The sequence below is a fragment of the Cynocephalus volans genome, chromosome 3 (genome assembly GCF_027409185.1).
Source record: "Cynocephalus volans isolate mCynVol1 chromosome 3, mCynVol1.pri, whole genome shotgun sequence".
In the NCBI taxonomy this organism is placed as follows: domain Eukaryota; kingdom Metazoa; phylum Chordata; class Mammalia; order Dermoptera; family Cynocephalidae; genus Cynocephalus; species Cynocephalus volans.
The window spans coordinates 33,594,498-33,607,436 of record NC_084462.1 but is presented as its reverse complement, the minus strand read 5'-3'; positions in this window follow the sequence as shown (position 1 = coordinate 33,607,436).

Sequence of the window (12,939 nt, the reverse complement as noted above, 5' to 3'; positions counted from 1 at the left end):
CCCGAGTGCGCCACGGGCTCAGCCCCTTAGTTCCTTTTTTACTGTATGTATTTATCCATTGGATGGGGATGCCACATTTTTACTTATCAATGCTGATGGATATTTGGGTTGATGGATTTTGGCTATTATGAATAATGCTTATATGAACATTCATGACTAGTTTTTGTATGGACACATGTTTTCATTACTCTTGGGTAGATTCACCTTATCCAGCTTTTCTGCAGAATCTAGTACTACAGATCAATCTCTTGGCTTTCTCTCTCTACTCTTGGCTTACAAATTACTCCTCTTTTCTTCCTTTCCTCTTGCTTCTGTGTTTTTTTTCCCACTCTTTGTTGGTTCCTTTTGACCCACTTCAGGATCCACTCTTAGCACTCTTTTGTATTCACTTTTACCAAGGGGACTGATTTTTATAAATTAATATGCAAAAATAATACGTAAGTTGAAACAAAGAATACTACAGTGAATATCTATATATCTGTCATCCAGCTCAAGAACTAAAACATTGTCTTCTAAGTTAAATATACCTTTGGTACCCCTGTCCAGGCATCGCCTTTCTTCCAGAGGAAGCCAGAATCATTATGTGGTGTTTATCATTCACAAATAAATACAAATACACACATATGTTTTATATGTTACATACTCCTTTAGGTGATTACATTCACTCTCATGACCTCATTGATTATGACTCCTGTTTTAGTCTGTTTTGTGTTGCTATGACAGAAATACCTGATACTGGGTAATTTATAAAGAACAGAGGTTTTTTGGCTTACGATTCTGGGACAGCTGCATCTGGCACAGGCCTCAGGCTGCTTCTACTCATGGCAGAAAGTGGCAGGCAGCCGGTGGGTACAAGCAGATCACATGGCAAGAGGAAGCAAGAGAGAGAGAGGGGAGGTGCGAGGGTCTTTTAAACAACCATCTCTTGCAGGAACTCATACAGTGAGAACTCACTCATTAATCCCCCCACCTAGGGAGAGTATTAATCCATTCAAGAGGGATCTGCCCCCATGACTCAATCAGTTTCCAACACTGCCACATTGGGGATCAAATTTCCACATGAGTTCTGGGAGGACAATACATCCAAACTCCATCAACTACCCAATCTATTACCTTGAATGCATATAGTTCCCCAACAGACTCTAATATCCAGCTCCACTCAGGTGTCTTACAGTCACCTCACATTCAATATATTACAAGCTAAACATATCTTTTTCTTAAAATTGTTTCCTTTTTGCGTTATCCCTATTTTCGTAAAAGTCACAACCCTCCAAACAGGAGTCATCCTTGACTTTTTTCTTACTCCCTTAGTCTGTTCTGAAGATTGCAAGCATTTAATTTAGATCATGTCCTCTGCTCAAAACTCTCTGATGGCTTCTGATCTTCCTTGGTGGCTGGCCAGTACAGGTATCCAAACCATTGACCTTGGTGTTATCAACATCACACTCTAACCAACTGAGCTAACCAGCTAGCCTTGATGGCTTCTTAAACTCAGATTAAAAACCAAAGTTCATCCCTGTAGAGTCCAGCTGCCAAACCAAAACCAAACCAAACCAAAACAACCCAAAAAAGCAAAAAACCAAAGTTGTTACAATGGCCAACAAGACTCAACATGATCTGATGTCCCATTACCCATTTTTTAATGCTTCAGTTGAACTTACACAGATTGATTGCACTGGAAAATCAAAACTTTGTGTAATCCAGTAGAGTAAAATCAATTGCCCAAATAAATAAATTGTTCTCTTTTTTTAAAATTAGCTTTCCATCACCCCAGATCCATCTAAAGTTCCATTTTGTCACCTCTGTCTTCATTTACAAAATGGCCTCTGAAAACTGTTGTTTATTTGAGCTCAGCAATCAGATTTAAATGTAACTATGTATATTGTTCTAAAATGTATGCATTTTTGTATATCAAAGACAAAATGACTATTCCTTTCACAGAAAATTAGCTGTTATCCAGCAAATCTGCATGAGTTAATATATTTGTGAAATGACACTGTTTTCAAGTTATTTCATGTTATGTTGATGGTTAACTAATTTTGAAGTGAGAACATTTCTTCTCAAAGCAGATAGTATAATTTAGTGGTGAAAACATCAATTATCATAGGTTGTATATTTTTATTGGGGCAGAATAGGGCAGATTTATTGAAGAAAATGTAGTTATATATTTTTTGCTGCATTGTGACCCAAAATATCCATTTTGCTTATAATTTTGTTTGGCAGAAAGACATCACTTGCAATCACTAAGAGGAAGACAAAGCTGAAAGTCATGGTTCTTGGGTTCTGATTCAACAGCCTTGCTGCAGGGTGATATGCTAACATCTTCAACATGGCACTAACATGATGGTGCTTTTCTCTGTTTAGAGAAATCTACAAAAGAAAATCCATTTGATACTAAGAAAATTTGTAAGATTGAGTCTTGGAAAACACACCTCAGTATAATTACTTCTTCCTAATATCTAATAGCCCACAGGGAAAGGCATGATCTGAGGATTCTCCACCTACCTCTGAGATGTCTTCTTCCCCAAGGCAATTCTTTCTCCTGACCCTCCCATCCCACTGGTATTTTAGGACAAAACAAAAGGTATGGAAAAGAGAGTATAGGGAATGCAGTGGTCACAGGGAGGGAGAGAGACAAGGAGACAAGAAAACACAGAGATTCAGACATTGTGTTACCACTGGGTTCTTGGGTCTCAAAGTCATAGAAATGAAAAATACACCTAGCAGTATAGCAGACAATGCTTTATTTAAAGAGAAGAGAGTTTATGCATAAGGGAGGTAGCAAGAGTGAAGCCAGCTCCCTGAGGAGAGCTGTTCAGGGTCCTTTATAGGGCAAATTGTGAGGGCCAGCATCTTCATTCTGTGCCTCTGGAGGTGGTCCATTCTGTTCTTCTTGGTTGTGGCATGGGCACATGCTCAGTTAGGGCTTTGGTTCTTGTACCTGCTCAGTAGGACCAAGAGGGTGGTGATGCTAACTACTGCCACTCCAGGAGGGTAGTTGCAGTGGTCACCTTGAAGCTTTGTGCCCATGTGGGAGGTGAGCTGACTGCCTGGGGGAAATGTGTGGTTAAAAAAGTTGTTTCTCTTAGTTTGTGAAACTAGCTTAGCTGGGTGTGCTGGATTCTTTGAAAATAGGGGTGAAGTGTTGAGTTGAGGGGCCAAGTCCCATCCCTATCCAGTCTCAGTTGTAATAATGAACATGACAGTTAAATAGAGATAGATTTAATTTTATAATTTAGCTTAAATTTAGATGTTAAACTAGGTATAGTTCAAAAGTGTTGTAGATGCTGATTTTGCTGATTTTGTCACGTAGCCAGAGGTTAATGATTAAGTAAGAGCTGTTAAGCCAGGAATCACAGGATGAGATTCCTGCTTTTGTGCTCTAATGATAACATCACTGACAAATAGATCAATAGCTGTTTGTCTTAAGATGTTTTGCAGACCCTAGGAGCAGATTCCACCAGCCCAGACCAGCTCAAACTGGATAAAACCACAGACCCCTCCACTGGGTCTGCTTGAGTGCCCAATGTGTGATCTAGTGACGTCAGAGGGCCTAACCCCTGTGTACCTCCTGATCATGCTAACACGCCATTTCTGAACAGGCATCCCATGAAAAAGCATGATGAGACTGCTGCACATGCTCAAGGGACTTTCCAGATTCCTGTTTCTTTGTTCTCTGCCTCCACCAATCACCTTTTCCCATGCCTTCACTCCCTTCTTGACCACTTTGCCTTAAATATACCTCACTCGCCACCATTGGTAGGACGGATTTGAGAGGTGTGGGTGTGTGTGTTTGTGTCTGTATGAATAAAACTTTTTCTCTACTGCAAAGACCTGTGTGCTTCAGTGATTGGCTTTCCATTGCACATGGGCAAACTCCATTAGGTTTGGTAACAGTAATGATACTGAACCAAACATTGATCCATTCGCCTGATGTGTAGCTAATGCCAAGATACTGACACCAAGTTACAGTGAGGGAAATTAAGCTTTAATTACAAGGCCAAGCAATTGGAGGTCTAGCAGCTAATGCTAAAAAAATCCAAGCTCCCCAAAAGCTTACAAGTAAGGATTTTTAATGTTTCCAATTGGTTGACTCTCTAAAGACAAAGAAATGGCTCTGGGCCTCTGCTTATTCTCCTGGCTCTGATCAGTCTGGAGTCCTTGCAGTCCACATCTGGTCAGCAAATTCCAAGGGCTGGGAAACATGGGTCTTTAAAACTGAAAGAAAGTGAGCCAAAATGCTGGGTACCAATCAAGCTTTATTAAAGGAAAAGAATCTGTTAGGCTTCACTCAAAGTGGGTGGTGGCCACTTTGTGCTTATTGTGTGCGAAATGGCGCTGGTCACGTCCAAGATCCATTGTCCCTGTCTTTTAAGTATAAGGAGAAGGGAAAAAGGAGTGAAGGTTTCATTCTTCTGAAGCTACTTCCTGCTGGAGATGGGCAAAGATATGGAAAAAATAAAAGATTCGGCAGCAGCGGAGGAGCTGGGGGCGGCATAAGTGGCACCGGTGGTAGTGGCACCAGCGGCAGCAGCGGGGGAAGCGGCACCAGTGGTAGCGGCAGCAGCGGCGGGAGCAGGAGAAGTGGCGGAAGTGGAGCCGGTGGCAGTGGAGCCGGCGGCAGCAGTGCTGGCGGCAGCGGCGTGAGCGGCGGCACCAGCATGAGCAGTGGCAGCGGCAGCAGCGGGGGAAGTGGCAGCAGCAGGAGTGACACCCTGCGGTACCGCCCCATCACCCAGCAGCCCGGCAGAGTCCAAGCTGACCAGAGAGGTGGCTCCCTGGAGAGGCCCAAGACCTGAGGCAACCACACACGCAGGGCACTAGTGGCCAACTGAGTACTCACTGAGGTAGCCATACCAAATTGGTAACTACAGCAACCTCTTAGTCAGTCAATAGTGTCAAAACTGTGGACTGTGAAACTGCCTGCCACAATGAATAAACATCCAAGAAAAGATACCAGAAACACGAAAAATCAAGAAAGTACACCACCCAAAGATAATAAATCTCAAGCTCTAGATCCTATAGAACAAGAAGCCCTTGAAATGACTCACAAGGAAATTCGAGTGATAATTCTAAGGAAACTGAATGAGATACAAGAAAACTCAGCTAGACATCATGATGAAATGAGGAAAAGTATACAGGACATGAAAGAGGAAATGTACAAGGAAATCAATGCCCTGAAAAAAAATGTAGCAGAACTTGCCGAACTGAATAAGTTATTCAGTGAAATAAAAAACACAACAGAGAGTTTAACGAGCAGGCTTGCGGAAGTTGAAGAGAGAACCTCTGAACTTGAAGATGGGCTGTTTGAAATAACACAAGCAGACCAAAAAAAAAAAAAAAAGAAAGAAAGAAAGAAAAAAGAATCCAAGGCATTGAAGAAAATCTGAGAGAGATATCAGACAACCTTAAGCGCTCAAATATCCGAGTCATGGGTATTCCAGAAGGGGAGGAAAAAGGACATTGCATTGAAAACATATTCAACAAAGTAGTGGCAGAAAACTTCCCAGGTATAGGAAAAAATCACAGATCTTCAGATCCAGGAAGCTCAATGATCTCCAAATGTATTCAACCCAAAAAGGTCTTCTCCAAGACATGTTATAGTCCAATTGGCAAAACTCAGAGACAAAGAGAGAATCTTAAAAGCTGCAAGAGAGAAGCGTCAAATCACCTAGGAGGGAGCCGCAATCAGGCTAACATCAGACTTTACATCACAAACCCTAAAAGCCAGAACGGAATGGGATGATATATTCAAAATACTAAAAGACAGAGATTGTCAGCCAAGAATACTCTACCCTGCAAGACTATCCTTCCGAAATGAAGGGCAAATAGTATATTTCTCAGACAAACAAAAACTGCGGGAGTTCACCACCACACAACCACCCTTACAAGAAATTCTCAAGGGAGTACTGGGTTTGGTTCCTGAAAAATAACTACCACTGCCATAAAAACCCAAGAAAAATCAAAACCCACTAGTATAATAAAAATGGCATTCATGAAGAGAAAACAAACAAAAAGGCTACCTACAACCTAAGGAACCAACAAACACAGAAATCAAACAGTAAATCAGAAAGCAAGGAACAGAAGACACCTAAGACAACCAAACAACAATCAATAAAATGCTAGGAATAAATCAACACATTTCAATAACAACTCTTGATGTAAAAGGCTTAAATTCCCCAATCAAGGGCCAAGCCCGTGGCGCACTCGGGAGAGTGCAGCGCTGGGAGCGCAGCGACGCTCCCTCCGCAGGTTTGGATCCTATATAGGACTGGCCGGTGCACTCACTGGCTGAGTGCCGGTCACGACAAAAACAAAAAAAAAAAAAAAAAATTCCCCAATCAAAAGACACAGACTGGCTGACTGGATTGGACCCAACTATATGCTGCCTTCAAGAGACCCACCTCACCCACAAAGACTCAAGTAGACTAAGAGTGAAAGGATGGAAAAAGATTTACCATGCAAACAGAAAAGAAAAACGAGCTCGAGTAGCTATTCTTATATCGGACAAAATAGACTTTAAACTAAAAACCATAAAAAGAGACAATGAGGGACACTACATAATGATAAAAGGACTGATCCATCGAGAAGACATAACAATCATAAATATGTACGCACCCAATGTTGGAGCAGCCAGATTTATAAAACAAACTCTATTAGACCTAAAGAAGGAAGTAGACACTAATACCATAATAGCAGGGGACCTGAACACCCCACTGTCAATATTGGACAGATCATCTAGGCAAAGAATCAACAGAGAAACACAAGATCTAAACAATACTCTAGACCAATTGGACTTGGCAGATATCTACAGAACATTCCATCCAACAACCTCAGAGTATTTTCTTCTCATCAGCACATGGATCATTCTCCAGGATAGATCACATCTAGGTCACAAATCAAGTCTCAACAAATTCAAAAAAATTGGAATTATCCCATGTATTTTCTCAGACCACAATGGATTAAAACTAGAAATCAATAACAAACCAAATTCTGGAAACTATACCAACACATGGAAATTAAACAGCATTCTACTTAATGACATATGGGTCCAAGAAGAAATCAAGCAGGAAATCAAAAAATTTATTGAAACTACTGAAAATAATGATACATCATACCAAAACCTGTGGGATACTGCCAAAGCAGTATTAAGGGGGAAATTTATTGCATTAAATGCTCACCTCAGAAGAATGGAAAGATGGCAAGTGAACAACCTAACACTTCACTTTAAAAATCTAGAAAAACAAGAACAATCCAAACCTAAAGTTAGCAGACGGAAAGATATCATTAAGATCAGAGCAGAACTGAATGAAATTGAAACCCCCCCCAAGATAAAAAAGATCAATGAATCAAAAAGTTGGTTTTTTGGAAAGATAAATAAAATTTGCAAACCATTAGCATGGCTAACAAAAAAAAAGAAGACAGAAGATTCAAATAACAAAAATCAGAAATGAAAAAGGTGATATTACAACTGATTCATCCAAAATACAAGGAATCATTCGAGACTACTATAAACAACTATACGCCAACAAGTTTGAAAATCTGGACGAAATGGATGAATTTCTGGACACACACAAGCTCCCAAAACTGTGCCATGAAGATGTAGAAAATCTGAATAGACCAATAACAATAAAGGAGATTGAAGCTGTTATCAGAAAGCTCCCAACAAGGAAAAGCCCAGGACCAGATAGATTCACAGCAGAATTTTACCAAACATTCAAAGAGGAATTCACACCGATTCTTTACAAACTATTCCAAAAGTTTGAAACAGACGCAAATCTCCCAAACTCATTCTATGAAGCAAACATCATCCTGATACCAAAACCAGGTAAAGATATAACCAAAAAAGAAAACTACAGGCCGATATCCTTGATGAATATAGATGCAAAAATCCTCACTAAAATACTAGCAAATAATACTGCAACACATATGTAAAATTATTCACCACGATCAAGTGGGATTCATCCCGGGGATGCAAGGTTGGTTCAACATATGCAAGTCAATAAATGTGATACACCGTATTAATAAAATCAAACACAAGGACCATATGATCATCTCTATAGATGCTGAAAAAGCATTTGATAAAATTCAACACTCATTCATGACAAAGACCCTCTATAAGTTAGGTATCGACAGAATGTATCTCAATATAATCAAAGCCATATATGATAAACCCACTGCCAATATTATCCTGAATGGGGAAAAGCTGAAAGCTTTTCCTTTAAGAACAGGAACTAGACAAGGATGCCCACTCTCACCACTCCTATTCAGCATAGTGTTGGAAGTACTAGCCAGAGCAATCAGAGGAGAGAAGTAAATAAAGGGCATCCAGATTGGAAAAGATGAAGTCAAACTGTCCCTGTTTGCAGATGACATGATCCTATATATCGAACAGCCTAAAACCTCTACAAAGAAACTCTTGGAGGTGATAAATGATTTCAGCACAGTAGCAGGATACAAAATCAACACACAAAAATCAGTAGCATTTCTATTCTCCAATAGTCAACATGCAGAAAGAGAAATCAAGAAAGCCTGCCCATTTACAATAGCCAGCAAAAATATAAAATACTTAGGAATTGAGTTAACCAAGGAGGTGAAAAATCTCTATAATGAGAACTACAAACCACTGCTGAGAGAAATTAGAGAGGATACAAGAAGATGGAAAGATATCCCATGCTCTTGGATTGGAAGAATCAACATAGTGAAAATGTCCATACTACCCAAAGTGATATACAAATTCAATGCAATCCCCATCAAAATTCCAATGACATTTTTCTCAGAAATGGAAAGAACTATCCAGACATTTATATGGAACAATAAAAGACCACGCATAGCCCAAGCAACGCTGAGCAAAAAAAAAAAAAGCTGGAGGCATAACACTACCTGACTTTAAACTATACTACAAAGCTATAATAACCAAAACAGACACAGTACTGGCATAAAAACAGACACACTGATCAATGGAATAGAATAGAGAATCCAGAAATCAACCCACACAACCTACAGCCATCTGATCTTTGACAAAGGCACCAAGCCTATACACTGGGGAAGAGACTGCCTCTTTAGCAAATGGTGCTGGGAGAACTGGATATCAATATGCAGGAGAATGAAACTAGACCCATATCTTTCACCGTACACTAAACTCAACTCAAAATGGATTAAAGAATTAAATACACACCCGGAAACAATAAAACTTCTTAAAGAAAACATAGGAGAGACACTTCAGGAAATAGGACTGGACACAGACTTCATGAATACGACCCCAAAAGCACGGGCAACCAAAGGAAAAATAAACAAATGGGATTATATCAAACTAAAAAGCTTCTGCACAGCAAAAGAAACAATTAACAGAGTTAAAAGACAACCAACAGAGTGGGAGAAAATATTTGCAAAATATACATCTGACAAAGGATTAATATCCAGAATATATAAGGAACTCAAACAACTTTACTAGAAAAAGCAAGCAACCCAATTAAAAAATGGGCAAAAGTGCTAAGTAGGCATTTCTCTAAGGAAGATATACAAATGGCCAACAGACATATGAAAAAATGCTCAACATTACTCAGTATCCGGGAAATGCAAATCAAAACTACACTGAGATACCATCTCACCCCAGTTAGGATGGCTAAAATCCAAAAGACTCTGAACGGTAAATGCTTGTGAGGCTGCAGAGAAAACGGAACTCTCATACATTGTTGGTGGGACTGCAAAATGGTGCAGCCTCTATGGAAAATGGTATGGAGATTCCTCAAACAATTGCAGATAGATCTACCATACGACCCAGGTATCCCACTGCTGGGAATATACCCAGAGGAATGGAAATGATCAAGTCGAAGGTATACCTGTTCCCCAATGTTCATCGCAGCACTCTTTACAATAGCCAAGAGTTGGAACCAGCCCAAATGTCCATCATCGGATGAGTGGATACAGAAAGTGTGGTATATCTACACAATGGAATACTACTCAGCTATGAAAACGAACGAAATACTGCTATTTGCAACAACATGGATGGACCTTGAGAGAATTATATTAAGTGAAACAAGTCAGGCACAGAAAGAGAAATACCACATGTTCTCACTTATTGGTGGGAGCTCAAAATAAAGAAATAAATTCACACACACACACACACACACACACACACAAAAAAAAAAAAAAACCGGGGAGGGGGGAAGAAGACACAACAACTATAATTCCTTGAAGTGGATACGACAAGCAAACAGAAAGGACATTGTTGGGTGGGAGGGGGGAGAGGGAGGAGGGAGGGGGGTTTCGGTAATGGGCCACAATAATCAACCGCATTGTATATTGACAAAATAAAATTAAGGAAAAATAAAAAAGAAAAAATAAAAGATTTATGTTGGCAGGTAAAACAATTAGGTGATGGGGTATTGGTTTCAAGTGGGGAGGCTGTATTATTCTGGGGAAGGGTCGCCGATTCTGAGGGGCTGATATCCTCCTCGCAGGAACAATTCAGCAACCCTTTGTTTGGTGAAAGCCTGTTTATGGAAATTAGAGAAACACCAAAAGAGACAGGGACCAAAAAGTAGGATGATTCCCAGCACAGTTAGGGGTCCTGGTAGGGGCATAAGCCAGGGTATCCAAGGGTTCAGTGACTGGGGCCACCTCCAAGGTGTGTTTGTATTTTATAACCCTTTTCGTTGGTGATCGATGCTTGCTTTTAAATGGTTTAAGTTGTTTTGGATCACCCCGGACTCATTTATGTAATAAGAGTATTGCTCCCCCAAGAAGAGGCAGGTGCCTCCCTTCTCGGCTGTAAGGAGGTCAAGGGCCTGACGGTTCTGTAAAGCAACTGTCACGAGTGAGGTGACCTGTCGCTGGAGGGGGTAGATGCTACTAAACTTAGTTCTTCTGAGAGTTTTTGATAGAATTGAGAGGCAGTAGCAGTGTCCGCTATGCCAGTTCCAGTTGCAGGAAGGATTCCTGCCCCAATGAAAAAGGTACAATTAGTGCCCTATGGGAGTGGGGGGCACTTCCTGAGAGGGGAGCCAAAGTTAGTTCCAGTCCCGTCTCCATCCCTCCATCTGTCTGGATGGTGATGTCCGGGATGAGCCAAATGAATATGCAAGAAGTCATGTTAGGGGGGGCAGGCAACAGGATAACATAGTTTTACACAGGAAATATATTCCAGTTTTAGGGCATGGATGAGGAGGGGGTAAGTGAGTGGTAGCATTTAGTGGTGTTAGTAGGGCAGAGTGTGGGCAGGCCCCGCATAATGCTGACAGTCCCCACTGAGGTGAGATTAGAGGAAAGTGAAGAGACATTTGTGGAAACGCTGTGGGCTGCATCGACAGGGAGGGGGGTGAGCACAAAAAGTTTCTTGTGAAGTGGGAGACAGATGAGTCACTCGGGGACCAGTCTGATTCATTGAGGACTCCGTCATCCCTGAGGACCTGGAACCTCCATGTTTCAGGTAAGGGGAGCATTGAGGTAGGAGGAAAAACACGGGAAGGATGTGAAGGGTTAGGGAGCCAAAAGAATTTAAAGGGCAACACTGGCCAATCCTGTAGCAAGTACTAGTACAGGCAGTATAATAAAGGTTAGGGACACGGGGTGGCATATACTTATCATGTCCCACGATGGCTAACCCGTGATAGCAGATTGAGACCAGTCTTGGAGTAGCTCCTTTGTGAAGGACGTGAATCAGGCCTGCAAGAGTGGGAGGATAACCACTGGGAGAAAGAGCATCCTTCTTCTGGGATTGGGGGAAGAGTGGAGGTCCTGGAGATTTTCAGTTTTGTGGGTCCTAAAATGGACGAAGTGTAAGGAGATGTTGGATTGGGGGTTGAGCAGAGGGACCCCTCTGGCTTGGTGTTAACAGATTCTTTGGGTAAAGTCTCAGGTGCTAGTTTTACCAAGGATAAGTGATACCAAGGGGCCTTTCCTAGTGCTTTTACTGCTGTGGGGGTGGTGAGAAGTACTGTATAAGGCCCTTTCCAACATGGTGAGAGGGGCTTTGGGATTTGCGTCCTAATATACATTTGCTATCCCAGGCTCAGTTTAAAGTCTGAAGGGTTATGATGGGGAAAGGATGAAGTAATAGAAGGTTGGCCTGTTCCCTAAGAAGATCCCTAATGAGCAAAAGAGTAGGGAGATACTGGCCTAAAGGAGATGAGCTGGAAGGGAGAGGTGTGAGAGTGAAGGATCTACCATACATAAATTCAACGGGGCTGAGGCCAGTGCATTTGCAGGGGGCAGCTTGCAAGCGAGTGAGTGCTAGAGGGAGAAGTTGGGTTCAAGGGAGGTGAAGTTCCATGGACAGCTTGTTGAGGTGTGTTTTTATGAGGTGACTGGCTTTTTCTACTTTGCCTGATGACTGAGGCCAGTGTAGGTTAGGTTGCGTGATAGGGTGTGGGGGAATGTGTGGAAAGGGATTGAGAAAGAGGTCTAACGCCTCCATGCAATTGTGTTCTAAGGGTCATGAGTGTTTTGGGATGAGAGTGGCAAGATTTAAGGGAGGGCAAGGTTTGAAGGAGAACTGGGAGTTTTCAATGGAAGTAAGGTGAATAAGTTGTAGGCGGGAAGGGAAGAGAATTGACTTAGCCTTATGGCTGAGAAGGTTTTTTTCTTTTTTTAAAGATGGCCAGTAAAGGGATCTTAACCCTTGGCTTGGTGTTGTCAGTACCACGCTCAGCCAGTGAGCGAACCGTCCATCCCTCTATAGGATCTGAACCCATGGCCTTGGTGTTATCAGCACTGCACTCTCCCAAGTGAGCCACAGGCCTGCCCTGAGAAGGTCTTGACTGTTTGTTGTTCAAAAGTTAGTCTAGAGCTTTCTTGTGTTAAAGGGTGGCTGCTGCCAAGGCCAATAAACAGGGGCCCATCCCCGGGCTGTGGCGTCCAATTGTTTAGAGAGGTATGCAACCAGGGAGAAAATATCTCCTGCCTCTTGTCCCAAAACCCCAACTGCCAATCCTTGGG